Source organism: Meles meles, chromosome 6 (assembly GCF_922984935.1).
Source record: "Meles meles chromosome 6, mMelMel3.1 paternal haplotype, whole genome shotgun sequence".
NCBI classification, from domain to species: domain Eukaryota; kingdom Metazoa; phylum Chordata; class Mammalia; order Carnivora; family Mustelidae; genus Meles; species Meles meles.
Window position 1 is genome coordinate 148859601 of NC_060071.1, and position 26616 is coordinate 148886216.

The 26616-nt window shown below is 47.9% G+C and overlaps 1 protein-coding gene across 7 annotated transcripts in view; it reads left to right on the plus strand.

Annotated features, from left to right (window-relative positions):
- Nucleotides 1-26616, plus strand: part of TRAF3 (TNF receptor associated factor 3) — a 114090-nt gene that overhangs the window by 38138 nt on the left and 49336 nt on the right. For all 7 annotated transcript variants that reach the window (XM_046007425.1, XM_046007421.1, XM_046007420.1 and 4 more), the window contains one exon: nt 21982-22107. The gene's annotated coding sequence lies outside the window, so the exon portion shown is untranslated. The remainder of the gene's footprint in view (nt 1-21981; nt 22108-26616) is intronic.

Below are 26616 nucleotides of genomic sequence, written 5' to 3' on the forward strand. Positions count from 1 at the left end.
GTTCGGGTTCTCATTTATGTTTGTGAAGAGACTTGGCTACTTGGGACTGGGCTTCTTAAGGCCTTTGTTGGTGACCTGGTGACTCCTGTTTCAGGCGGGGTGCCCCTGGGCCCCAGAATTACAGTACCCTTCTTTCCTAAGACGAGATCATAGCTGATGGTCACCACAGGGTCTTAGCAGAGGACTGTCCTTTTAGATCTGGGCAGATAGGTTAGTCTGTTCTTTATCCAAGCCAATGAAATCTGTCTGCATTTTATATTTTCCTTGTGTTCTCTCTGCTTCTGCTTGGGGACACCCTTTGTTCTTTGACCCCACCAGCACAGGGAGGGACAATGAATGATTTGTGTGTTTTCCCTTCAGGCTCATTCCTTTCTTTTTCTTTTCTTCTTTTTTTTCCATGGTAATTCTGGTTAGTAGGGTTGCCTACTTTTGAACTAATAGACAACTTAAGGTAGTAGTTGTATTCTAGAGCCTGTTGTTTGGTGTGCAAGTGAGACCTGTAGGAATGTTTCCATAATTTGTATCAAACTCAGGCAAATGTACATTACTGATAATAGTTGATGGTCTGGGTTAGATTATGAATTTCATTACTGCTCTTTAAAACAGGAGCAGGTTCTGCCATGGTCATTCCGTTAGTGGTGACAACCCTTTCGGCATCTTGTCACGTATTTAAACTGAGTTAAGCTTGGACAATTGTTGAGTGCGTTGAAGATACTGGCTATTTTTTGTAACAGTTGTGCCTTACATTTTGAGAAGCTTGTACTTTGGGAAACTTTCACATGTATCATATCCGTTTGAAATTAAATCCACCCCACAAAATCCTATGGACCAGGACTCCGAGATCCAGCAGGAGTGAGCCGTTGCTGGGAGCGGCTGGCGTGGGAGACAGAGTGCCCTTTTCACTCGGCCCCACGCCGTGAGCCGAGAGGAGGCAGGATGTGGGGAGACCGGGTCATGCCTGGGCCGGGAGGGTTGTGCCAAGTCCAAAGCAACCAGACAGCTAACAGCCAGGCAGCACTATTTTAACACCTAGTGGGGCACTTCCAAAGATTTCTCCCGTCTGTGCCTCGCCGCCTCCTCATCCATAAAGTGGAGATAAGAGGAGGCCGCGCTACAGGCAGGTGGGGTCTGTGGTCTTTTAGTGGTACCTGCACCTGCTTTCCACGCCCTGACCAACTTGCTGCCCTCAGTTTTCAGACGGTTGGCCTGGACGGTGGTTTGCATGGTCCTGTACGTGCTCCTTTCATCACCCCCTTCCTCTGACCGCACCTGCTGGCCCTGGAGTGGGCCTCGCTGCCCAGCGCGCACTGCCCCCAGAGTAGTTCTCATTGCCCGGGGCGGGGGGGTGGGCAAGGGTCTCAGCCCGGGGCCAGCGTTGGCTCCCTCCCCCCTCCCCCGAGGCCTTGTCTGTTCCAGGAGACACCAGAGTCCTGGTGTAAGAACCCTGCTGGTTCCTCCACGCCTTCCTGGGACAGCCCACTCGGGCCAGAACACACGATTCCTGCTTGCCAGGCACGGGGTCCCGGGACCGACAGATGGGTAGGGGACCAGCCCTGTCACGGCACAGCAGCTGTCGGGCTGGTGGGGGTGCGCCCGCCACTGAGGACCAGCCTCGACCCCCGATTTAAAAGGCACAGTTCTCCAGACCCTCTTCTGTGGGGGCGTGCCCAGACTGGCACCTGAATATCCCAGAGGCATTTGATAGAAGTTCCCGAGGGCTGTTAAATCACTAGTCAGTCTCCACAAAGCACAGTGATGGTGAAAAGAAACGCCCTCACACACGGCCTCCTGCCTTCCCCTCTGATGCTCCCCCTCGTGCTGTGAGATCACCCCGCCAGGCAGGGGCTGGCACGGAGGCGCGCCTGCTTTGGCGGAAAGCAGCCATTGATTCCTGTCACACCTTTCTGGGGACAGATCGGGGAAGGAAGGGGGCAGTACTTCCACAGATCTGATCTCCCACTCGCGTGAGTAAAGGCCGCGTTGGTGAGCTTTGGCTGGGTGCCCGGGAAAGCGGCCTCCGGGGCAGGTAGGCGAGGGCTGGGAGCCGGGGTGCAGGGTTTGGATCCTGCCTCTCCCCCGTGCCTCGGGCCCCTCAGCGGCCGGAGGGTCAGGGCGCTGCTGGTGGCCTCACAGAGGGACTGAGTCCTGCCCCTGGGGCGGTGGCGGTGGACTCTGGAGAGGCCTCTTGGGACCACGGCAGCCACACGAGTGATGGCTTCGGGGCACCCCCTGTGCGGTGTGCTGACAGCGAGGGAGGACGGGAGCCCAGTTGAGGGGTCCCTGCTGCCCGCGGCGGGAAGGGGGTCGGGAAGACTGCCTGGCCCAGAAGAGGTGTGAAGCCGCGGTCAGGTAAACCCGGGGAAGGCGAAGCGGAGGACTGTCACCGCCAGAGGAAGCCGCGTGTTGGCCGGTCCGGCGGCTCATGTCTGTTACCAGCGCGAGGGGTGACCAGCAGGTCCCTTACTCCGTGTGTTGCTCCACGCCCACGAGGTCCTTCAGCGAGCGCTGCTCCGTGTCCGGCTGGGCCGGTGAGGCTCCTCGCGGTTCCCGGGAGGGGGGGGGGGGGGAGGCAGCCCAGCACCTCCGCCGCCCGCCTCCGCCGCGGGGGCTGTGTGGAGAGCGCGGTGCGGCGCCTGCCCGCAGGCTGCAGACCGGGACCTCCACTCCGTCACCACGAGCCCGGGGCATGCTTTCTCCTCAGGTTCGAGACACTCAGCTGTCTCAGTGGTGCCGGTGGCCGTGCCTGCCCGGGGCTGCTGGGGGTCCGACCGGCTCCAGAGCCCGGCCTCGCCGCGGACACGCGTGGTGACGGCTGTGTGCGCCCTTGGAGGGTGCTTTCCCTCTTCTCTCCCCTTTAACAGCAAAGTGCCCGTTCTTCGGCTCCTGGGGAATATTCCTTCCGCGTGGAGCTTGTCCGGGATCCCCAGACCAGCTCCAGGTCTGCCCCCTTGCGCGCCCGGCCCCTCCTTCACGCAAGTCCTCGCGCTCCGAAGGCCGTGCTTGTGCTTGCCGGTGGCCGTGCCCGCTGGAGCGCGTGTAAGCCCTGGGGCGGGAGCTCCGCCTTGCCGGTGCCCTTTTCTGCTCCCGGCGTGTGGTGTTGGTGCGCGCTCAGTCCGCCGGCGCGATGGAGGAGAAGGAAAGGTCACTTAGTAATCATGCTGCTGTTTTAAGTCTTTTTCTGAATTTGGTTGTTTGGTTAATAATGGTTCAGTATTTCAAGGGCTCGGATCGCGTAATGGTTCTACTGTGCAGCGAAGGTGGTACGAGGCGTTCGAGGTGATCGCTGCCCACAGAGGAACTCGGAGTTCTCCCTGCACTCGCGTTTTCGGGAATGGAAGCCCGGGCTCATTCCCGGGGCTTCTCCGCAGGGCTCTGAAGCTGGTGTGCAGCCGCAGATGCGCGGGCTTCTCACGGGCGCGCTGGCGCTGAGCGCCGTGTGTCGTCCTCCACGTTCCCTGCTTTCCGCGGGCTCACCCGGCCGCGAACGGTCAACACCGCAGGCCAGTCAGCCTTTAGGACACAGGCTGGAAGTCTAGAAATACCCCCACCGACGTATTTGCCACAGGTTTTAAAAGATCCTTATAAAGTCTCTGTGAGTCAAAGGCAGCTTCCTGTGCCAGGGTTGTCTCTCGCCAGCCTCCTGCTTCGGAGGCTTGTAGCTTCGCTTCCGAGAGACTGCAGTGCAGCGGTCACGGAGTCGCCGTTAGCTTGGAAACCGCTGGCGGGGAGGTCTTTCGCTCCCTTTCCCAGGCGCTCACTGTGGCCTGCAGTCTGCAGGCGGATGTAACGCCGGCTCCACTCCCCGGGACTTAGCTGTTTCGGGGCAAGAGCGGGAGTGATTTCTGCAAGCGCTGTGGCTCGTGCAGGCATGTCCTGCAGCAGCTCCGGGGAGCTGCTGGCGGCTTCCCGGGCTGTGGGAGCCAACATGCCCCAGCCGTCTGGGCGCCGTAGCTCTCAGTTCTTCTCTGTGTTCAGATGGTGGGTGATGAGAAGGTAAGACTTTAGAAATCACACATTGCATGTATTCTGAATGTTGATGAGTATCCCTGGTGAAGGTGAAGAATTACGACTGAGTCGCTCTCTTCTGAACCAAAGAAATAAAACTCAGATTTCTTATTAAAGGATGGTTTGAACGTTTGACCAGTCTTCTTGCTTAGTGTTGACGAATGCCATCTACATAAATTATCGAAGATGTTCTGTAAAGAGATCTGCTTGTTCTTTGACTCACGGAATGGGGTTGAGTTCCAGAGGTGTAGACGTGTATGCAATGGACTTGCTTCTTTAACTTGAGCAATGATAGTGTCATTAATCTGGCGCGGAGCATTTTGTTTCACAAACCAACCATATGGCCGTGGATGAGGAAATGTAGTTCCCTTCGTTCTTATTTGCCTTCCGAAGAGTGTTATCCGATGTGCAGAGCCCTGTGCTGATCCTGGGGTGAGCCGGACACTTCCTCCTGCTGCTCCTCTTTGTTTGTCTAAGAGGGAGGCTGAGAGTCAGATCTCAGGTTTAGTTATTTGTCCGTGAATTGGTCGCCCCCAAACTGTATTAAATGCATTATGGGTGGTAATTTATACGTTCAGTGCCAAGAAATATAGTGTCAGGGTTACCATGGCAACTGCGTGCATTCTGGAAAGCTTGTGAATGGGTACTGAACCTTCTGGGTTTTAAGTGAGATGTTCCCGCTGAGAGCCTGCATTCGTGATTAGTGTAAATAAATTCCGCTTTCTGTGTGTATCACATCCTTTACCACTTGTCTGTTCAGCTCGGTTCTTCCTCTGCTAGCATCTGCCATGGTCTCGGCTCCTGGCAACAGACTACGGTTAAGACTTGGTTCTCAACTTCAGGCAGGGTGTGTGTGTCCCGACACCTCAGTCTTTGGGGGGTGGAGAATGGGCCGGCGCACCCGCGCCTCTGGAGGCTGGAAATCCTCGAGAGCCCCGGAGCGGAGTGGCAAGCCGGTGTGCCGGTGTGCTTCTGGCAGAGCTCTCCTGGAGAGGTCTGGAGAGCGTCTTTCCAGTAACACAGCCCATGGCTCTGAGCGAGCCTGACTTCTAGGGAGGCAGCCTCGCCTGATTTCTATTTCCACGATACCTTGAAGGTTGGTTTTGGAGAGAGAGGCCCGGGTTGGAAAGACTTGCGTTCAAAATGCTAAACTTGTGAAACTAATACACAAAGGCCTGTTCTCTTTGTTACCAGAGGATTGTTTGCTGTTTCTCAGAAATGTATGTAGCGTAGTTTGTTTGAAGATGAATTCCCCTTGTGCGTGTAAGCCACACTGATGCCTTGACGGCTGACTCTAGAGCATCTGTCTGCAAAGTGCGCGGCGCAGCTTGCCTGGGACGTCCAAGGCAGCCCTGGGGACAGCGGTGGCAGCTGAGGCCTGGGGAGGACCCTCATGCTCCTGTGGGGCCCAGGCTCTGGATTAAGGATGATTCCGATCATATGGCTCAGATTTTTTTTTTTTTAATTTTTATAAAGATTTTATTTGACAGAGATCACAAGTAGGCAGAGAGGCAGGCAGAGAGACAGAGAGGGGGAAGCAGGCTCCCCGCGGAGCAGAGAGCCCGATGTGGGGCTCATCCCAGGACCCTGGGATCATGACCTGAGCCGAAGGCAGAGGCTTAACCCTGAGCCACCCAGGCGCCCCACAGCTCAGATTTAAACCTGAAGGTGAAGTCGGTTTGCATACTCCCATCTTCAGGCATGTGTGGCGCTCACCTCCGGACTTTCCGTAAGGCTCTTCAGTTCATTCGGTCTCTGTGTATTCTAGGTGAGGAAACTGAGGCCCAAAGAAGCTGTTTTCGCTTGGTTATGGTCCCACAGCAGGTCAGAACGAGACCTAAAGTTAGAGACCTGGCTCCTGGCTCTCTGTTTTCCTAAGGATCGCTTTCCTGACAGACGAGTTTTGATTCCAGTAACTGTTTTTTGCTTTTCTTTTTATCAAAAAAAAAGGGGGCTACGTAATAATGGGAACTAGAACTCTCTACTTTATAGAAGTTCCTCCTTTCCCTTTCTTCTTTACTCCGTCCTTCTTGGAGCTTCTACTGGTGTGCCAGAGACTCAAGGGGCGTGTCCTCTGCCCCCCCCAGGCCTGGCACACGCCCACCTGAGTGCTCCGCCTGCCTGCGGTGATGGGTCCTGGCGACTCGACTATGCTGTTCCTCGGGGAGGCTGGTGCCTGGCGGTCTCGGGGCAGGCGGGGAACGGAATCACTAGCTCTTAAATCAAGGACACTTCTGGGCTCACTGAGGCAAACGACGTCGTGGTATTAGGTGTGGCTTACACATTACACCTGACTTACCACGAATGATAAGAGGTTTGGCTTCTAAGGCTGCTTGTACTCGGGTTCCAAGCAGCTAGGGCGTCCCAGGACTCGGTTCCTGTAAGTCCCCCGTGCCCCGCCCCTGCCCTCCACGTGCGACACTGAGCTCTGTGGGTCAGAGCTCCCAGGCTCAGTTGGCAACAGAAGCCCGTCAGCTGTCTGGATAGCTTGGGAGCCCCTGCAAACTGGCAGAGCAGCTGCAGATTAGGGGGCGGAGGGCAAAGGGGGCAGAGAAGGCATAAGGCCTGTGGCGGGTTCGGCAGCATCCGGGGCCTGTTGCTCAGGCGGCACACGGTCAAGCAGGGGACGGTCCGGGGACACAGCTGAACGTGCCATCTGCAGAGGCTTCCCTGTGGTGATGTATGAGGAGCCCAGGAGACGAGTGTTGTTGCCCTTGGGTGAGGAGAATTCGGTGACCTCGCTCATGAGCGAGCTGCACCAAGAGCCCTAGATGTAACCTTTCAGGGGGAGACAGATTTCCGCTTTCAGTTGGTGGGACACCGATTTTCCTTGCTGTGAGGAGTCCCGCAACCACACACCCTGCCCACGAGTGTGCCTTCCTCAGGTCTCTAGGGAAGGTGCCCCCCAGACAGCCTGGCTGTAGCCCGGGCAGTGGAGATGCGGTAGGGCCCAGGGAGGCCGGCGCGCTCCTCCACCAAAACCCCGCGAGCAGCCCCAGGCGAAGTGCGCTACGGCGCCGAGGGAGCCGGCGCCGTTGCTGGAAGCCGGAGGTGCTCCAGAAATGAGTCCAGCGGTAAAATTAAAATCGTTCCTCAGCGTAAAGGAAAAGAAATTTATTTTAATTGAAGGAGAACCGTATCTTGACTTGTCAAAAAAGGACATTCAATTAAAAATGACAAATTTTCACATTTACAGAAGCGATGCATATGTTACAAAGTGGCATTTCTAGGGCCCCTGGTGGCTCAGTCGGTGAAGCTTGGACTTCGGCTCAGGTCATGATCTCAGGGTCCTGGAATCGAGCCCCACATCGGGCTCCCTGCTCAGCGGGAAGCCTGCTTCCCCCTCTCCCTCTGCCCCTCCCCTCACTGTGCTCTTTGTCTTTCTCTCAAATAAATAAATAAATCTTTTTTAAAAAATGGCATCTCTCGGGGCGCCTGGGTGGCTTAGCGGGTTAAAGCCTCTGCCTTTGGCTCAGGTCATGATCTCAGGGTCCTGGGATCGAGCCCCACATCGGGCTCTCTGCTCCCCAGGGAGCCTGCTTCCTCCTCTCTCTCTGCCTGCCTCTCTGCCTAGTTATGATTTCTCTCTATCAAATAAATAAAATATATATTTTAGAAAAATGGCATCTCTCAGGGGGCGCCTGGGTGGCTCAGTGGGTTAAAGCCTCTGCCTTCCGCTCAGGTCATGATCCCAGGGTCCTGGGATCGAGCCCCGCATCGGGCTCTCTGCTCCCCAGGGAGCCTGCTTCCTCCTCTCTCTCTGCCTGCCTCTCTGCCTACTTGTGATTTCTCTCTGTCAAATAAATAAAAAATATTTGTTAAAAAATGGCATCTCTCAGGCACGTTCATGACTGAGGATTATTTTGCAGGGGTCTTCAGACCCTCAGGTTGGAGGTTGTGCTCAGCCAAAAGACATCTGTGTCGTCTGAGTCCCTCCCTGCTGCGCTGAACCTGTCTCTGTAGTAGCCGGTGGGGCTGCGAGGGAGGGTCCAGACGGGGCTCAGGCCTGCCGTCTGTCCGGTCTGTCAGTATTCGAGACTGTCGAAGTCCAGACTGCGAAGTGTTCCCGCCTCCAGACGAAATCTCCTTCAGTCCCTCCTCACTGTCCCAGCCCCTGCGCAGAAACGCAGCCCCAGGGCTCAGAGGACAGGGTCAGAGCCCAGGTGGACAAGCTCCTGCCCGGCTCCGCCTTCTTCCTCCAGCCCCATCCCGCCCGCAGTCTGGTTGCCCAGACTTCTCGGCCTAGAGCCTTAACGCCCAGCCTGCGGCTCTTAGCACGTCGCTTCCCTTTTCATTCTGCCTGGGATTTTGACAATGTCTAGTAGTGCCAGATGGTTTTATCATTCACCATTAAGAGTGGTTTTGTTTATTACAACCTGCAGCTACAAATCTGGTAAATTCATTTCCTACGTTCAGGTTGTGCTCATCTAAAAATTGTGTTTATAACATTAATTCCGAAGAAGGCTTCAGTTATGAATTGAGAAACAGCTCTGTACCCCTTTTAATAAAGCTATTTTTGAAATGTAATTTAATGCCTGCAAGTAAATTGCTTGGAGGTTTAGCTCCTTGCTTGCAAAGAAGTGTGACAAGAAAAGTATTATTTTAACCCATTTTCTGAGCTCTGGCCAGAAACCCATTCATTCAGTTCATACTTATCAATCACTAATATTTAAGAATATACTATGTGATTATATTTATGTTATACTTATATCCTTGTGTTTGATCTATATTAGTGTGTGTGTGTACATATGCATTTATATGTACTAGTTAATACTAATTAATATCAAGCAGAAGTACAGCAAAAAGGTTGGTACCCTCGAATTAAAAGGTGATTTTTTTTCCTGTGTAACCTATAGAATGAGGTATTGAATTGATACTCAGTATTGAGCCGCTTCTTACACACTTGATTTTTCTTACTGTGTTTATGTTTATATTTTTAAAATCGGAGAATTATGGAGATAGTTAATTTCTACTGATCCTTCAGATTATGGCTTAGATGTCCCCTCCCCAGGGAGGGCTTCCCTTTACCCACCTAAATGCGTGTCGCCGATGTGCTCACCATGTGCTCCCTGGGTCGTTTTCCTGTCACACGCATGCACACACAGTTACGTGTACCGGGTCCCCTTCCTCGTAGACAGTCTTCAGGGCCCCCGTCTTTCGTGTCCCCTCCTGTGCGGACTGTGCTGACCCGGGAACGGAGTGCGTGTCGAAGGAGCACAGGACATTGGAGGCCCCTCTGAGGAGGCTGTGGCGCTCCGTGTCCTTCCCAGGGCTGTCTTGGAAGTTTTCAGCTATTGTCTTGATTCAACTAAGGAATCTTTTTTCCATGACTAATTCAGTATCTTTCCAGATGGTTAAATACTTGTGTTTTCCCCTCCACCACGGAGCGGAGACAGCCAAGAGCAGAGGACGCTTTCTGTCCCGAATGGCCCTTTCCTCTTTCGCTCTCCGTGTTCTTTCTTGTGAGTGAACAGTACACTTCAAGCCTAGCCGACTTTGATGCATCCTTTGAGTTAAGTGTAGAGATTTTTGAGGAAAGTGAGCAAGTTTTGAGAAACTAGTAAAGCCAGCCCCAGTGCTTTTGATGTTTTAATTTATAGGAAGAGCTCTCTCATTTTCCTCATGACAGTGCCAGACTGGGGAAGGGTGCTGCTATTAAGAATTATTTATGGGCTCTTGTTAGAGTGCGGATGGGGACCTGGCAAGACAAGCTTTGGTTCCAACCACTGGACAATTTGGGACGGCCCCAGGGGCTGGTGTGCTCTGTGGTGCTGTGGGGCCCCAGTGTGGCCAGGAGCTCCCTGCCCCCCGGGACTTTTGGCTACTGAGTCAGTCTTGGAGTTTTTCAGCAGCACTGATCTAACCTACAAATTTAGATTTATTTTCTTATTATTCCAGTAGGAAATTTTATTAATGTGGCTTTTTCTTTTTTGCATAAAAATTTTTGACAGAATATTTTATTTTCAAAATATTGATTAATTTTGGGGGAAACCTAAGAGATTTGACGTTGCATAACAAATCTGTTAAATTCCTCAAATAAAGTGCAGTGAATCATAACCATATTAAGTAAGCAAAAGTGAACATTGCAGAATAGGGTTTATTTGAAAGACTGATCAGATGAAAGACTGATCCGGACTTGAAAGATGTCCCACTTTCATACAGCCTGATGTTAAACAGCGCGATCAGTTGGATGTCATGTAGGAAACTTTGTACTGGTAGGTCCGGCAATTTTAGCAAATGGGATCACCTTTGATTAGGAAGTCGATTTATTTTAGAGGGTTTATGTAGCATGAGAATATTGGATTCAAAAAGATCCGAGAAATATTATACTAGACATCTCAAATTTTCTTTTTTCTTTTTTTTTTTTAAGATTTTATTTATTTATGATAGAGATAGCGAGAGAGAGAGAACACAAGCACGGGGGAGCTGGAGAAGGAGAAGCAGGCTTCCCACTGAGCAGGAAGCCCAATACGGGGCTGGATATGGGGCTTGATCCCAGGACACTGGGACATGACCTGACCAAAGGCAGACGCTCAACAACTGAGCCACCCAGGCGCCTTGACATCTCAAGTTTTCAACATGACTCTATCTGTAAAAATATATGTGACATTTCGTATTTTAGCACTAAAGTAAGTATGCAGTGGTAATGAATATTCAACCATGATTTCAGGTGGACAAGACTTGAGAGAAACCTATCATATTGCCAAAAACAAAACCAAACTCACCAAAGCATTATAGCTCCCAAACACGGTTTTTTCACACAAGTGTAATTTTAACTGTCACCCAGTAGCATGGAATAGTCATTTCATTCTTTTTTTTTTTTTTTTAAAGATTTTATTTATTTATTTGACAGAGAGAGAGATCACAAGTAGGCAGAGAGGCAGGCAGAGAGAGAGGAGGAAGCAGGCTCCCTGCAGAGCAAGGAGCCCGATGTGGGGCTCGATCCCAGGACCCTGAGATCGTGACCTGAGCCGAAGGCAGCGGCTTAATCCACTGAGCCACCCAGGTGCCCCTAGTCATTTCATTCTTAACTAGCTTTTTCCCTTCCTGTTCAAACCCATTTGGAAAATGCTTTTCAAAAAGTAAGCTAAATAGTTGTAGTCAGTTCTTACATGTAAAGTAGCTAGAAACCAAGCAAATAATTAGTTAAGTGATATAAGAAATTTATTTTAGCCTTGCCAAGATCTCAGAATCCTCCTTGAAGTCAGAAACGGCCTTGGTTCAGCCAGAGGCCCTGTCTTCGGTGCATCTGGTTGTGAATATCCTATGTTGGTCCCAAGGGAATAAATAAACTTCAGGGATGTCCATGCTGAAATTCGAAACAATGAAAAAAGGTGCTTCGTTTTCAAAAGTGACAAATGCATTAGTTAGGCATTATGGATGTTTGGGGAACTTTGAGGCATGTATTTTGCTGCTTCACCCAGAATTTGAATGTACAGATGTCTGAGCCATTGAGAACGCTGGTCAGGTCAGCATGGAGGGAGCACTGGTCCTTGAGACCAGGGGTTAAGTCCTGCTGACTCTGACTTTGGGTGAGTTGCTAAGCGTCATTATCGTAGTTCCTCAGTAGTCCAGGGAGAGATCTGGAGCATCGGGTAACCTTTTAAAGATGAATGGAGAGGTGCAAATGGCAAATGCAGTGTTCCAGCACAAATCTTTATTGATTCTTACGACATCATGAGTCGGTGAGCGTGCCGTGGTTGATGCAGTCACTGTTAACAGATGTTACAGATGTGACTCAGGAGGCAGACCCCTCTGTTGCTTGCTAATGTGTCATGTTGGGAAACTGCTGAATCTTTCTGTTCCAGTTTCCTCATCTCTGTAATGTGGCGGGGAGGGGTAAGGGAGAGTATTTACAGAGTTGTGAAGAATAAATGAGTAATTACAGGAACGATGTAATAACTGCTAATATATATTGAATGTGTACTGTGTGGTAGATAATTTCTGAGTGCTGAGGATACAAACCTAAGAAAAGCACTTTTCTGTCTTCAGAAAGCTCAGTGTCAGGTGGGAGAGAGAAGGAAGCAGAGGCAGTGCAGACTTGTGTTATGATGGGTTCTTACAGTGTACATCAGGGCTTGAGGAAGGTCACCTCTGCCAGGAAGGGAAGGTTCTCGGAAAGATGCTTAGAAACGTTTAACCCCATGGAAAGCAAGTGCCTGCCGAGTGTGCCTGGCATCTTGCTAGGTGCTAGGGCTGGAGGGAAGCTGCAGATACGAAGTTAGCATCCCTCTGCCCCAAAGGTTCATGACAAACTGTGAGTTGAGTGTATAGGGCAGGTGTCAAGACACTCGAATGGAGTCTTGAGGATGAAGTGTCTGGCAGGACATGAAGAGAGTGAGAGGGAAGCAGTCAAGGCGCAGGAGAAGTGGGACAGGGGAGCACACGTGCAAGCCCGCCCCTGTGGCAGGGTTCTTGGCTGGGGAGGGCAGGCGTTCGGCGCCGGGCTGCGTGGGGCAGACTCTCACCCAAAGCCAAGCCAGAAGGAGCAGATGCAAGAGGGAATTGAGGGTGGGGAGGTGCTTCGTGAACTCGAACAGTGTCTCATCATTAAATTAATTTCGTGAGTTTTGACTATCCATAAAAATTATGATTTTTAATTTCATAGTCTTTGTTCCTCCACTAAACTTAATACCATAAAATTTTTAATTAAAGGAAAAGCTTTCTTTGGTCATTATATTTGAAAACATTTTCCTGCGCTTGAGCTTTAGAAAATGAAGTAAACGCAGACTACGCAGAACTTGGCTCATGGTGGAACTTTTATTCTCACAGCCACGAGAGGCCTTCTGCTTGCCCCGGCCTAGGGCTTTCCTGCCGTGCGTACTAGAGAGGAGCACAACGGGGCCGCAGTCCTGCGGAATCTCAGTGGTCATTTGTGGCTTGATTTCTTTTAATTGAACTGATGTAGTGAGAACCTTGGCTCCTACTTTCACCACCAGTTAGTAAACTGACTTGGTAGCAGGTGCTGCTGTTTTGGTATACGCCATAATATAAATGTATCTCCCGACATTGTATAATTATTGTATTGTTTTTCAGTTACAAGGTCTTTGTGTGCATGTGTTTATTTAGTAATTATAGGAAAGGTTTTATTTTTTAATTTATTTTGGGGGTGCCTGGGGGGCTCAGTCATTAAGCATCTGCCTTCAGTTCAGGTCATAATTCCCGGGGTCCTGGATCGGGCCCCTGAATCGGGCTCCCTGCTCAGGGGGGAGTCTGCTGCTTTGTCTCCCACTCCCCCTGCTTGTGTTCCATCTCTTGTTGTCTCTGTCAAATAAATAAATAAAACCCTTTAAAAAAATTAATTTATTTTTTCTATTTCTTGGAAGTAGGCTCCACACCCAACATGTGGCTTGAACTCACAGCCCTGAGATTAAGAGCCTCGTGCCCTAGCAGCTGAGCCAGCCAGGTGCCCCAACTATAGGAAAACTTTTATATTCTTGGAGTATTTCTCTGCCTACAAAGTGGATATGTGTGGGAATATGTACATATAAGACTTTAGTTGCAAATTGGGGCGTCTGGGTGGCTCAGTTGTTAAGCATCTACCTTGGGCTCAGGTTGTGAACCCAGGGTCCTGGGATCGAGCCCCGCATGGGGCTCTCTGCTCGGCAGGCAGGATGCCTGCTTCACCCTCTCTCCCCTCCCCCTGCTTGTGTTCCCTCTCCTGCTGTGTCTCTCTCTGTCAAACAAATAAAATCTCAAAATAAATAAATAATAAAGACTTTAGTTGCAAATGAGCATAACATTTCATACTGAAGCATTTTCTGTTTTTTAGGTATCTCTGAGAAATAAAACATTCAATTTTCCAGTTCTGATAAAGTCTGTAGTTATATTAGTGTCATGTGCTTAGTGAGAAATTTAGTCCTGAGTCTTGCATTTCTGCCATGACTGAATAACAAGGACCAGACTTACTCTCCGCCAGGACCAGGTGAGGCACGTGAGGCACTTGCCTCAGGTGTAGAACTGAAGGGGACACCAGAAAGCTCCATAATTGAGATTAACATTTTAGGGGCACCTCACTGGCACAGTCAGTAGAACAGAGAACTCTTGATCTTGGGGATTTTAAGTTTGAGCACCATGTTGGGTATAGAGATTACTTAAAAATAAAATTAAAAAAAATTTTTTTTAACTTATTTGACGTTTTAGTGGGGGGAGGGGCAGAGGTAGAGAGAATCCTCAAGCAGACTTCCTGCTGAGTGAGAGCCTAAAATGGGGCTCCATCTCATGACCCTGAGATCACGACCTGAGCCAAAATCAAGAGTCAGAAGCCCAACTGAGCCACCCAGATGCCCCTAAAATAAACATTTTAATACAGTGCTTTGAGAAAGTCAAATGTGATGCAAATAGATCCATAATGGAAAAAAAAATCAAAATTTAAATATAGACAGGATCATGGGGCGCCTGGGTGGCTCAGTGGGTTAAAGCCTCTGCCTTTGGCTCGGGTCATGATCCCAGGGTCCTGGGATGGAGACCTGCATCAGGCTCTCTGCTCAGCAGGGAGCCTGCTTCCTCCTCTCTCTCTCTCTGCCTGCCTCTCTGCCTACTTGTGATCTCTCTCTGTCAAATAAATAAATAAAATCTTAAATAAATAAATAAATAAATAAAGACAGGATCAGAATTAATGATTTTTCCTTTTGCCTCACCTCCGACATGGCTCAGTTCAGCAGTGTTACCAGTACTATCTTAGTTTAGAATTTTTATGTTTTTGTTTCTCATGGGTTTTCTTCATTAGTTTTGGCTTTTATCTCTGTTACTGAGTTTTTTGTTCCTCCCTAAAATTTGTACCTGAGGCAAGGGCCTCACTCACCTGACCCCAGTCCCAAACCTGACTGCCATCTTAAACAACTTGAAAACCAGATAAAATAGATGAAGCAACAGCTTTAGACATTGGTCAGCAGACAGATTAGGACTGTGTTCCTGGAAATAGAAGAAATGAACTCTAAGGTTATTCCTGCCTTTTCTGTAGAGCAGGGTCCATGAAATTTTTCTGTAAATGGACAGACAGTAAAGATCTCAGACTTTCCGGACCATATGATCTCAGTCCCAGCTCCATACTCAGCTCTGTGTCTGCTTTCATACTCAGTATGTGAATGAATGGGTGTGGATGTATTCCCATAAAACTTTATTTAAAAAAACTGGTAGTAGGTTAAATTTGGCCCCAGGTCATAGTTTGCAAATTCTGGCCTAGAGACAGTTTCCACACTGCAGGGCAGGGAGAGAAAAGCCAGAGCCCACTGGCCTTACTGAAATGACAAACCCTCAGTGTTTGGGAGGACAAAGCAGCTAGAATTTAGGTGGGGGGATAAAGCACAGGAGAGGAAGGGGGCTCCTTACAACTCCAGAAATCTGTCAGAGGACCCCCTGGAGATTTTGACTGAGTACTGATCCGCAAATACATGAGGAGAAACATCTCAAAGCCAGGAAAAGAACCACCAGAAAGGAGCAGACTGGACAATTTCTGGATATCATACAGGGTTGAGATAGTTAGGTCCTTTCAAGGCTGTTTTTAAGTCTTTGTTAGGCTGGGTTCAGAGCAGCTTTTCCAGTGAGAAAATCAGGTAGACTCCCCTCACCTCAGCAGTTGGGCTGGATTGGCTCTAGACTAGAAGGGCTGCAATGGACCTGCCCAGCCAGTTCCACGTAATAGTTCTCAGAACAAAGTCCCACCTATATTTATTTATTTATTTGACAAAGTAAGAGAGAGACTGCATTTGCATGGGGGGAGGGGCAGAGGATGAAGGAGAGAGAGAATCTTTTTTTTTTTTTTTTAAGATTTTATTGTTTATTTGACAGAGACACACAGCGAGAGAGGAAACACAGCAGGGGGAGTGGGAGAGGATAGAAGCAGGCTTCCCTCCAAGCAGGGAGCCCAGTGTGGGGCTCAATCCCAGGACCCTGAGATCAGGACCTGAGCTGAAGGCAGGACTGAGCCACCCAGGTGCCCCAGGAGAGAGAGAAGCTTAAGCAGACTCCTTACCAAGTGCGGAGCCCGATGCCAGGCTTGATCCCAAGACCCTGAGATCATCACCTGGTTCAAAATCAAAAGTCAGCCACTTAACTGACTGAGCCACCCAGGTGCCCCAAGTCCTAATTACATCTAAAAGGATATGATAACATCCAGTTCCCAACAGCATAAAAAGTGTCCAGCATCTTAAAAAAATTACCAGGCACACAAAGAAGCAAGAACATATGATATTAACCAGGAGAAAAATTAACCAATAGAAACAGATGCAAAATAATAGACAAGGACATTAAAATAACTGTACAAATGAGTTGTACATGTTCAAGAGTGTAGAGAAAAATGAACATAATTAGCAAAATGAAAAATACAGAAAACTGAAGTAAAACTTCTAGATGAAAAATAAAATTTCTGAAATGAAAAATGTAACAGAGAGATTAATAACAGGTTGGTACTACAGAAGAATATGTCCGTGAACTTCAAGATGTGGCAAAGAAATGATCCAGAACACAGCAAAAAGAATAGAGAAGACCGAAGAGACGAACAGAGCATTTAGGAACCTGTGAGACAAAATCAGCTGTTTTCAGATGCGTGTAACTAGAGTTCCGAATGAGGAGGGAATGCAGATAGCATTTGGAGAAATAATGGCTGAAAAAAATATCCAAATTTGCTGAAAATTACAAACCACAGAGCTCAAAACCCCAAACAGAATAAACAAAGAAAACCATATCAATGTGTACCGCATAATGATATTGCTGAAAAACCAGTGCTAAAGAGGGGGGGAAAAAGTAAGAAGAAAAAACATTACAGAGGAACAAAAACAAATGACAGCTGACATCTGGTCTGAGCTTGTGCTAGCCAGAAGACAACACAGTGACATGTTTAAAGCACCAAAAGAAAAATCTGTTAGTTTAGAATTTTGTACCCAGAGAAAATACCTTTCAGAAATAAAAATGAAATCACAATTTCTAGGCCAAGAAAAGCTGACAATTTATTGCCAGCAGGCCTGCACTACATGAAATTTTTAAAGGAAGTTTAGTTAGAAGAAATAATATCAGATGGAAATTTTTTTTTTTAAGATTTTATTTATTTGACAGAGATCACAAGTAGGCAGAGAGGCAGGCAGAGAGAGAGAGAGAAGGAAGCAGGCTCCACGCTGAGCAGAGAGCCTGATTTGGGGCTCTATCCCAGGATCCTGAGATCATGACCTGAGCCAGAGGCAGAGGCTTTAACCCACTGAGCAACCCAGGTGGCCATCAGATAGAAATTTTTACACAGAGGAGTAAAAATAATAACCTGAAACGGTCAACAGATGGATAAATATTCTCACTTTTAATTGCCTTTTTAAAAAATTGTCTATTTAGGGATGCCTCTGTGGCCCAGTTGTTAAGTGTCCACCTTCCGCTCAGGGAATGATCCCAGTGTCCTTGGATAGAGCCCTGCATCAGGCTCTCTGCTCGGCAGGAAGCCTGGTTCTCCCTCTCCCACTCCCCCTGCTTGTGTTCCCTCTCTCAGTGTCTCTCTGTCAAATGAATAAATAAATATCTTTTTTTTTTTAAAGGCTGTTGGGGCGCTTGGGTGGCTCAGTGGGTTAAGCCTCTGCCTTCGGCTCAGGTCATGATCTCAGGGTCCTGGGATCGAGCCCTGCATGGGGCTCCCTGCTCAGCAGGGAGCCTGCTTCTCCCTTTCTCTGCCTGCTGCTCTGCCTGCTTGTGATCTCTCTGTCAAATAAATAGGTGAAATCTTAAAAAAAAAAAAAAAAAGGCAAAAGTAACAATATATGATGGGCCTTGTAATACTTGTAGAGGTAAATAAATGAAAACAGTAGCACAAAGGATGGGAGGAGAGAAATGGAAATATGTTATCCCTGTACTTAAAGTAGCATAATATTATTTGCAGGTCAACTGTGATAAGTTAAAGATCGCTGTCATATCCACAAAAATCTGTCATGGGTGGGAGAAGAAGGAAACATTAATGCCAATATCAGGGATGTAAAAAAGGGTACCACTACAGACCCTAAAGACATTGAAAGTAGTAGTAAGAGTAAAATTGTGAATAATTTTATACCAATAAATTTGACTTTTTAAAAAATTTTATTATTTGTTTGACAGAGACACAGCAAGATAGGGAACATAAGCAGAGAGAGCAGGAGAGGGAAAAGCAGGCTTCCCGCCAAGCAAGGAGCCCGATGTGCGGCTTGATCCCAAGACCCTGGGATCATGACCTGAGCTGAAAGCAGATGCAGGACTGAGCCACCCAGGTGCCCCTAAATTTGACAACTTAAATAAAACGAAAACATTCTTTGAAAAACACAAACCATCAATGCTAACTTAAGAAGAAATATGTAACTTTCATTATTCTATATTTACTAAAGAAATTGAATTGGTAATCAAAATCCTTTGGGGCCCCTGAGTGGACTCATTCAGTTAAAGTCTGCCTTTGGCTCCATTCATGATCTCAGGGTTCTGCAAATGGAAGCGGAAGGAATGTTTCCTATCTCATTCTGGGAGCCAGCGCTGGACTGAAAGGAAGACAAGACAAAAACATTACAGTAAAGCAAAACCACCAAGTGCGTTTGTCCTACAGACATCTCCCATACAGGGTAGCAGATAGAATCCGTATAGAAGCATAAAAAGGATATTACATAATGATCAAGTGAGGTTTATCTCAGGAATGAAAAATTGGTTTAATACTGGAAAATCAATCCATGTAATCCACCAGCATAATAGATCAAACACAGAAGAATGAAAAGCACAGAGACGGAAATGCAGGGAGCACAAAGGGAAGGCAAGAGACACAGGAAGTAGGGACCGAGGCTCATATAATTTGTTCTAGAAGGAGAGGTGAGGGCCAGGCAGAAGCAGTGCTTAAAAAGATAATGGCTGAAATCTTTCCAGAAAGTTGAAAGGCGGCAAGCCACAATGGTAAGACGTTCAACAAATGACTGACAAGATATCCTAAGTAAAAAGAAATCCACACGCAAACACAGGGCGGTGAAGCACATGATTACCTACACAGGAGCAGCAGCCAGTTTCCTGACACTAGCCCTGAGAGCCGCACGGCACTTGGAGTGATATGGCAGTAGGAGAAAGGAAAGGATCCTCTCTCTAACCAAAATGGTTGAATGTTACGTAAAGTGTTGATGGTGACAAAAGTACGTGGCCATGTGCAAACACACAGTGGTGGGACATGAGCTGGAAATATGATGAGTGGAGTTAACACTTTAAAGTCCTTGCTGTCTGGGAGAAGGGTAAAGATACAGAGGCCTGTGAGAAGAATCCGCACATTGTAATTTCTAAAGTAATCATTAAAAGAGTAAAAACAGAACAGCTTCTAGATTACAGAGAGGGGGGGGTTAGGATGATAACATTCCTGAAGAAGGCGGATAGCCCATCCCGCAGTATGAAATCTATATATGCTGGATGGCTTCCAGGGTGAATAGAGTAAATTTCCATTTAAAGGCAAAGATACCAAGATTTTTTTTTAATAAGATTTTTTAAAAATCTAACTATATACTGTTTACAAGAGATTCATCTAAAGGAATTCAGAAATGTTGAAAGTAAAATGATGACAAAAATTAACTATGCAAACACCAAGAACAAGAATGTGTAGTGTTAGTCAAAATATATTTTAAGGCAAAAAGCAGGACCAGAGTATCATTTCACATAATACAGTGGTCCACTCTAGGTCCTGTGACAAAATAAATAGCTTATCATAAACAGGTTCTTTTCTTGCTCACACTAAGTCCAGGATAGGTAGTCCTAGTTGGCAGATGGCTTTCCACATGATTGAGTTCTTTGGGAAAGAGAATCTTGTAGTCCCAGAGGAGGAAGAAAAGACTTCATTAATTTGACTCTGTGTGTTCACAGAAACCAGCCCTGGCCATGGCGTAAGGAAGGAGGCTTGCACTGGCCAGGCCTGAACTGCACACGTCTGCCTGTGCCTAGGGGTCAAAGTCAGCGTCTCTGGAAGCTGGTGGACTGAGATGAGGGAGTTCATTAAGCCTGATGAGAAGTGGTAGCCCAGTAACTGGTGGAGAAATGAACAGGAAGGAGCTTGTTGCAAAATTAAATGTGCATTGCGGCAGGGGTGTCTGACTCTTGACCTCAGCTCTGGTGTTGATTCAGGGCCCTGAGTCCCAGCCCTATGTTTGGGCTCCACACTGGCCTTGGAGCCTACTTAAAAAAAAAAAAAAAAAAAATGCATTGCAGCAATTGTCAGATGTAAAATTTTTACAAATGTAAGAAATCTAAATGTTAAAAAAAATTTTTTTTAAGAGCTAAAGAAAGAGAGAGTAGGGGAGAGCAGCAGGGGGGAGGGAGAGCGAGAATCCTGAGCAGGGCACACACCGTGCACACAGCCCAAAGCAGAGCTCGATTGTAGGATTATAACTTGAACCAAAATCAAGAATCAGATGCTTAATGGACTGAGCCATCCAGGCGCCCCTATTCAAAATAATTTTAAAATTCGATGTAGTGAAGAATTCTTAGGGTACCACTATACAGCCATTCAGTTAGCAAGAATTAAAAAACTGGACAAGTCTTGGGGCGCCTGGGTGGCTGGGTGGGTTAAGGCCTCTGCCTTCAGCTCGGGTCATGATCCCAGGGTCCTGGGATCGAGCCCCGCATGGGGCTCTCTTTTCCTCGGGGGCCCTGCTTCCTCCTCTCTCTCTGCCTGCCTCTCTGACTACTTGTGATCTCTGTCAAATAAATAAAAAAATCTTTAAAAAAAAAGAACAAATAAAAAACCGGACAAGTCTTGTTGAAGTAGTTGAGCACCAGAAACACTCTCATACACTTCTGGTGGGAGTATAAATTGTTACAACTGCTTTGGGAAATAGTTTGGCTTTATGTAGCAAAGGTGTATCCCATTTCTAGGTCTGTACACCAGAGAAATACATGCTTATGGGGCTTAAGACGGCTGCACCACCAAGATCTCTTTGTAGTGTGTCTTTGCTCCAAGGCAGAAACTACCCAGGGGACAGGGGAATGGATAAGTAAACTAGTGTATATTTACACAATGGCATGCTACACGGCAGTGAAAATAAACACCAGGTACAACCCCAGAGGTGGAGTGGGGAAAAAAAAAAGAAGGAAGAGTACATACAATATAATTCTGTGTATATAAATTACAGATTTTGGCAAAAATATGCTGTATCAGTGTGGCGGGCCTAGATGCTACACCTAAAGGGAAGCAAGAAAGCGGTAACCGTAAAGGTTAGGGTAGTTGCTGCTCACGGGGAAGGGGGGGTGGGGTCAGAGAGAGGCACCCCGCCGTTTCCGGGTTTCAGCAGTGTTTGTGCCTTCCTTGGCCTGGATGGTTGTTGGACTAGTGTCTGTGTACAGAGCATAGGTGTTGACCGTGCTTCGTGTATGTGTGTGCGCAATATTTCATGATAAAAGTTATTTTAAAATTAAAATAGTCTGAAGATATCCAGACTTTGTAATTTGTGTCCACATAAATTGTAATGTGGAAAATCCAAAACACATGTTTCTATAGAGCGGTAAAATGGTTTCTTTCTTTTTTTTTTTTTTTTAAGATTTTATTTATTTATTTGACAGAGGTCACAAGTAGGCAGAGAGAGGGGGAAGCAGGCTCCCCGCTGAGCTGAGAGCCCGATGCGGGGCTCGATTCCAGGATCCTGAGATCATGACCTCAGCCAAAGGCAGAGGCTTAACCCACTGAGCCACCCAAGAGCCCCAAAAAGTTCTCTTTAAACTTCTTTCCTTTTTTTTTTTTTAAGATTTTTAAAAATTTTTATTTGAGAGAGAGAGTGAGAGAGCATGAGAGGAGAAGGTCAGAGGGGAGAAGCAGACTCCCCATAGAGCTGGGAGCCCGATGCAGGACTCGATCGGGATCATGACCGGAGCCGAAGGCAGTTGCCCAACCAACTGAGCCACCTAGGCACCCCTCAACTTTTTTCTTGATCATTTTTTTAATTTACATTTTTGAAATTCTATTTTTAAAACGTTTAAAAATGTTCCCAATGGAGTTGACCAAGGATTATTATTACTCCCCAGGTGAGAGACCCCACCGCGCTCTTGGAAGAAGGGTAAGATCGGCACTGCTTTGCTTCTTTCCTCACCGAAGTCTCTTCCTCCCAGACCGCACTTTGCTGTATCTTCCTCACAGCATATGACACACAGGTACGTCACTGGAAAATTTTAATTTGTATAGATTTCTTTTTGCAGCTGGAACTTGTTTGCTTTTTCATAAAAATAAAGTGATTGAAACATCCTGAACTTACTCATTTTTGGCTTTAGCAGCTTCCTCTGTGACAGGCGTATTTGAGTAACTGCCGCACACATGGCACTGTATTTCAGTGTGTCTTACCTTGTTTTTATTCCTCATTTTTTTAAACCAGCATCACACTTTGAGAATAATTGACATTACGCCTGATGGCCCAGTAAGGATGAATGTGTTTGACACCGGGGCAGGGCTGGGGGTTTCTGCCTCATTGGCCCGTCCTCTGCAGCAGGATGCTCACCGAGGGCAGGGAGGCCTTCCCAGCTCGGATTGCAGCTTTTTAAAAATTTTTTTTCCCCTAATTTTATTTGACAGAGACAGAGATCACAAGTAGGCAGAGAGATAGGCCAAGAGAGAGGGAAGCAGGCTCCCTGCTGAGCAGAGAGCCAGATGGGATGCGGGCCTCGATCCCAGGACCCTGAGACCATGACCTTGAGCCGAAGGCAGAGGCTTAATCCACTGAGCCACCCAGGCGCCCCTATATAACTATTTCTGATAAATTCTAAGTATAAAGAAAACTATTTAAAAAATCACTCATAACCACAGGACCACTCAGTTTTGCTCTGCTGTCTTGAGTTTTTTAGTTTGTGTGGAGCGGGGTTCGAGCAGTGATGGCAGCAAGCCGTGTGCCCCTTGGGTCTCTTCTATCCCCCAAAGGCCCCTCCCCATCCCTTTTCTTCCGTTGTGTGTTCATAGGCCGAGGTTTCCCCGTGTTGACTTTTGCCCTCTCCACGGAGCGTGGTCTTCTGTCCTCTGCATCTCCTGTGACGTGGCAGGTAGATCTGTGGCTGTGGCCCGGCCCAGCCTGGGACCGCACGTCCTTCAGTGGAGCCCCCAGCGTGTCTGCGTGGCTGGGGGCCAGTGCTGCTCAGTGCCTAGCTGCAGTCCCTGGAGGTCATGAAATGACGCTGTTTGCGCTCGGTCATTCACTTGCCCTTGAGTAGCTGAAATATTTGGATAGATAGAAACTTACCATCCCTAAGCATTTGGTTACCCTAAGGGACAGTTCAAACAGAAAAGGGAGGATCAATGCTGTTCTTTCTCTTTATCAGGTCTCCAGACGATGAGATGGTTCTGCGGCCACTCCCAGAGTGACCCTTGACTGTTTGGAGTAGCGTGTCCAATTCAGGAACAGAGATCTCTGGGCTCTGTTTAAATCCTTTGCAGTTAGGATTCTCACAGATGCTCACGTCCAGCCACCGTGGCCAGTGGCGCCTCGCTGAGTGGGCTCCTCTGTCCTTTCACGGGCCCCGCACTCTTCCTTCCCTTGCTTTCTCTGCTGCGGTAACGCCTTCCAGATTCCTGCTAAACCGTTTGCCTCACACCTGGCATTGCCTCTTTCTCTGAACAGCTCTGGTTCCCTTTTGTAGAAAATCTCATCTTGAGACCACTCTCTGGGTGCTGGGGACACTCCCTGCTACAGGGCTGGTTATTGTTTCCAGGTCTTTTGGAAGGACAGCCTGGGAAATGTGCTTTTTAAGTGAAAATAACATGAGTTCATACTGATGTTTATTTCAAATTTAGTATTATTTTATTTGGTTTTTACTTCTTTGTGTTTATATTGATGTATCTTTTCTCTAATGCTGAAAACCTTGGTTCCTAACAGCATTAGCATCATTACTTGTTTTATCCTATATAATCTATGTGATCATTTTAGAAAACAGTACCAATGTATTACCAATAGTATGATTCCTGAAAACAGTTTGGAGTTTTCTGCAGTTTTGTTTTTGGTTTTTTTTTTTGCCTTAGAGTCTGTATCCCTAGAGATGTAGACCTAATCTGCCAAATTCAGTTTTAAAGTCACCAGGCCAGCCCCTTAGTGTGCCAGCAATTTGTTTAGACAGTCATAATCATTGTTTATTTGAAGTTGAAGGAATAGCTTCTTTTAAAATTTCGTTGTAAGGGGCGCCTGGGTGGCTCAGTGGGTTAAAGCCGCTGCCTTCGGCTCAGGTCATGATCTCGGGGTCCTGGGATCGAGTCCCGTGTCAGGCTCTCTGCTAGCGGGGAGCCTGCTTCCTCCTCTCTCTCTCTCTCTCTGCCTGCCTCTCTGCCTACTTGTGATCTCTGTCTGTCAAATAAATAAAAATCTTTAAAAAAAAAAAATTTCGTTGTAAGTTATAAAACATTTTCATTTTTCCAAATCAAAATGAAATAATTTAATAATTAATTTAAATATTTACAGAAGTCAGGCTTCCATTCCCAATCCTTATACCCTGTTTCTTCTTTCCTCTGTAGGTCACATACCGATTTTTAATGTCTATATGTGCACACAGTCCTCTTTCTTAGAGACGGGTAGCCCGCGGTACGGCTTCCCTCCGTGTCGTTTCCTGGGCAGAAACAGCCGGTCGCGAGGCCCACACCGGAATGTGCAGGGCTCCCCCTCACTCCCTTCTGCACAGCTGTGTAGTGCTCCATCAGCTGGATGTAGGACAGAAAAAAGCTTATTCTCCAAAATATGTTGGCTTTAGTCTGTGTGTGTTTCTCCTGTGTGTGAGTGTTATCAGTTTTGCCCTTTAGTCAGCTGCCAATTTCTTAGTAATTTGGGGGCCTTGCAAGCACACGGCCTGTCTGTGCCTGGTTTTCCTGATGTGTACAATGTGAGGTTTGGACTAGAAGCTCAAGGTGGGTTATTTTAGCTGAAAGACTGCAGATAAGTAAACTGAATCTGAGAGCATCTCCCTAGCAACAGAGCGCGCATCCGGGGCGCCTGGCTGGCTCACGCGGGAGCATGCGGCACTTGATCGTGAGCCCTGTGTTGGTGTGGAGATTACTTAAAAAAAAAAAAACTAGAATCTTAACAAGTGTGCACCCCGTATCCACAGAAGTGGTGCTGATGGGGCGTGAGCATGGGAGTGCTGAAGCCGGCAGGTCTCGGTCAGAATTAGGGAGGCGGAGATGGTTCTGCTGCGGCGACCCTGAGGCGGGAGCAGGTTGTTGGGACGGAGGCACGGATGCATTGGATAGGAACGGGAAGCACCGAGAAGGGCAGATTCCGTGTTGGCTACATTAAATACAAGGGCCCGTGTAGCAGGGCAGACAGAGCCAGGTGGTCTGGGAGCTCAGAGAGGAGGCTTGTGGACAGGTCTGCTGGGTGAGGCCTTTGCGATTGGTCAGCATGAGTGTGCGGGGCGGGGCGGGGTGGGGGGGGAGGGTCCACATCAGCTCCTGCCTTTAAACCCTAGCAGAACTGGGGAGTCTGCCCGAGAGATTGGTTGGGGGCAGCATTTCCGTAAGAGCCAGTGCTTGTGAAATCTCACGCTTTATTCTCAAGGTTGACTTAAATATTGTAATCTAGTCCTTCATATGGCCATGTTTTATGTTTTTCACTCATATTTTCAAGTGAAGTTGATGCTCCAAGGAAATGAACCTTATCACATGCGTGCAGCTGCCTCAGCCTCGTCCAGGCTCAGCCGCAGGGCCGCGTCCACCTAGACTTGGCTCTTTCTGGCTTGTCGGATGCCCTGGCCCTCAGCCCTTCTGCCTCCCAGATGGCAGGACTCTGGCCCTGGGCCAGGAGAGGCACAGCTTCTTCGCACAGTCGGGGTTGAATCAGTGCTTTTAAAGGATCCCTAAATCAGGGGATACTGGCGGTGCTGGGCCTCACATAGCTTTGTTTTCCCAAGGGATTTAAGAGCAAGTTTTATGCTGTGGTTTAATCTGGTTCCCAGCTGTGAGCCTGTGGCTGGCTGGCTGTCCTGTCCTCATCACCCCTCCCCCTAGTCTCTCTCTCTCTCTCTCTCTCTCAAGTGGGGCTTTTTATACATGATTATGATCTGCCTGTTTGTTTCTTCTTTACTTGGCCCGTGTGTCAGCTACAGGCCCTCTCCCCCAGCAGAGCGTTTGGAATCAGGTATCGTGAAAAGAGCCTGTGCTGAAATGTTTGCATAAACACGGTTCCCAGAAAACTTTTTTTTTTTTTTAATCGACAGGGCACACCTGTCTATGTATGGTTTTCTCTCTTCTCCTTTTATTGGCATTATTAGATGATACTTTTCATTTCCCTGCTGGCCTCGATGTCGAGCTCGTTCTCCTCCATGCACGTTGTGTTTAGTGCTTACTTGCTGGCCGGAGCCATTTTCTTTGTTTATCTGCTGCTTCCCTTTTTTGGTTTTCCCCAGGCTTTCCAGTACTTGGAACACCCTTTTGTCAGCAGACGTGCTTTGGGTTCCAATTTCCAATCTCCAAGTAGGACGTAGCTCAACTTAAGTCGCAAGTAGGGAAGAGAAGTCGTTAGGAGCAACGAAGACACAGAGGAAAGACGGAGGAATCCAGTCCAGCTCTTTGCTGTGCCCCGAAGTCTGGGGATGGCTCAGCGGTGAGAGGGGCTTCCTGCCGAGCTGACTGCAGACCCACATTCTGTGAAACGACTGTTTTGTTCTCTCGAGTAGAGATGTTGCGTTTGAATAAAC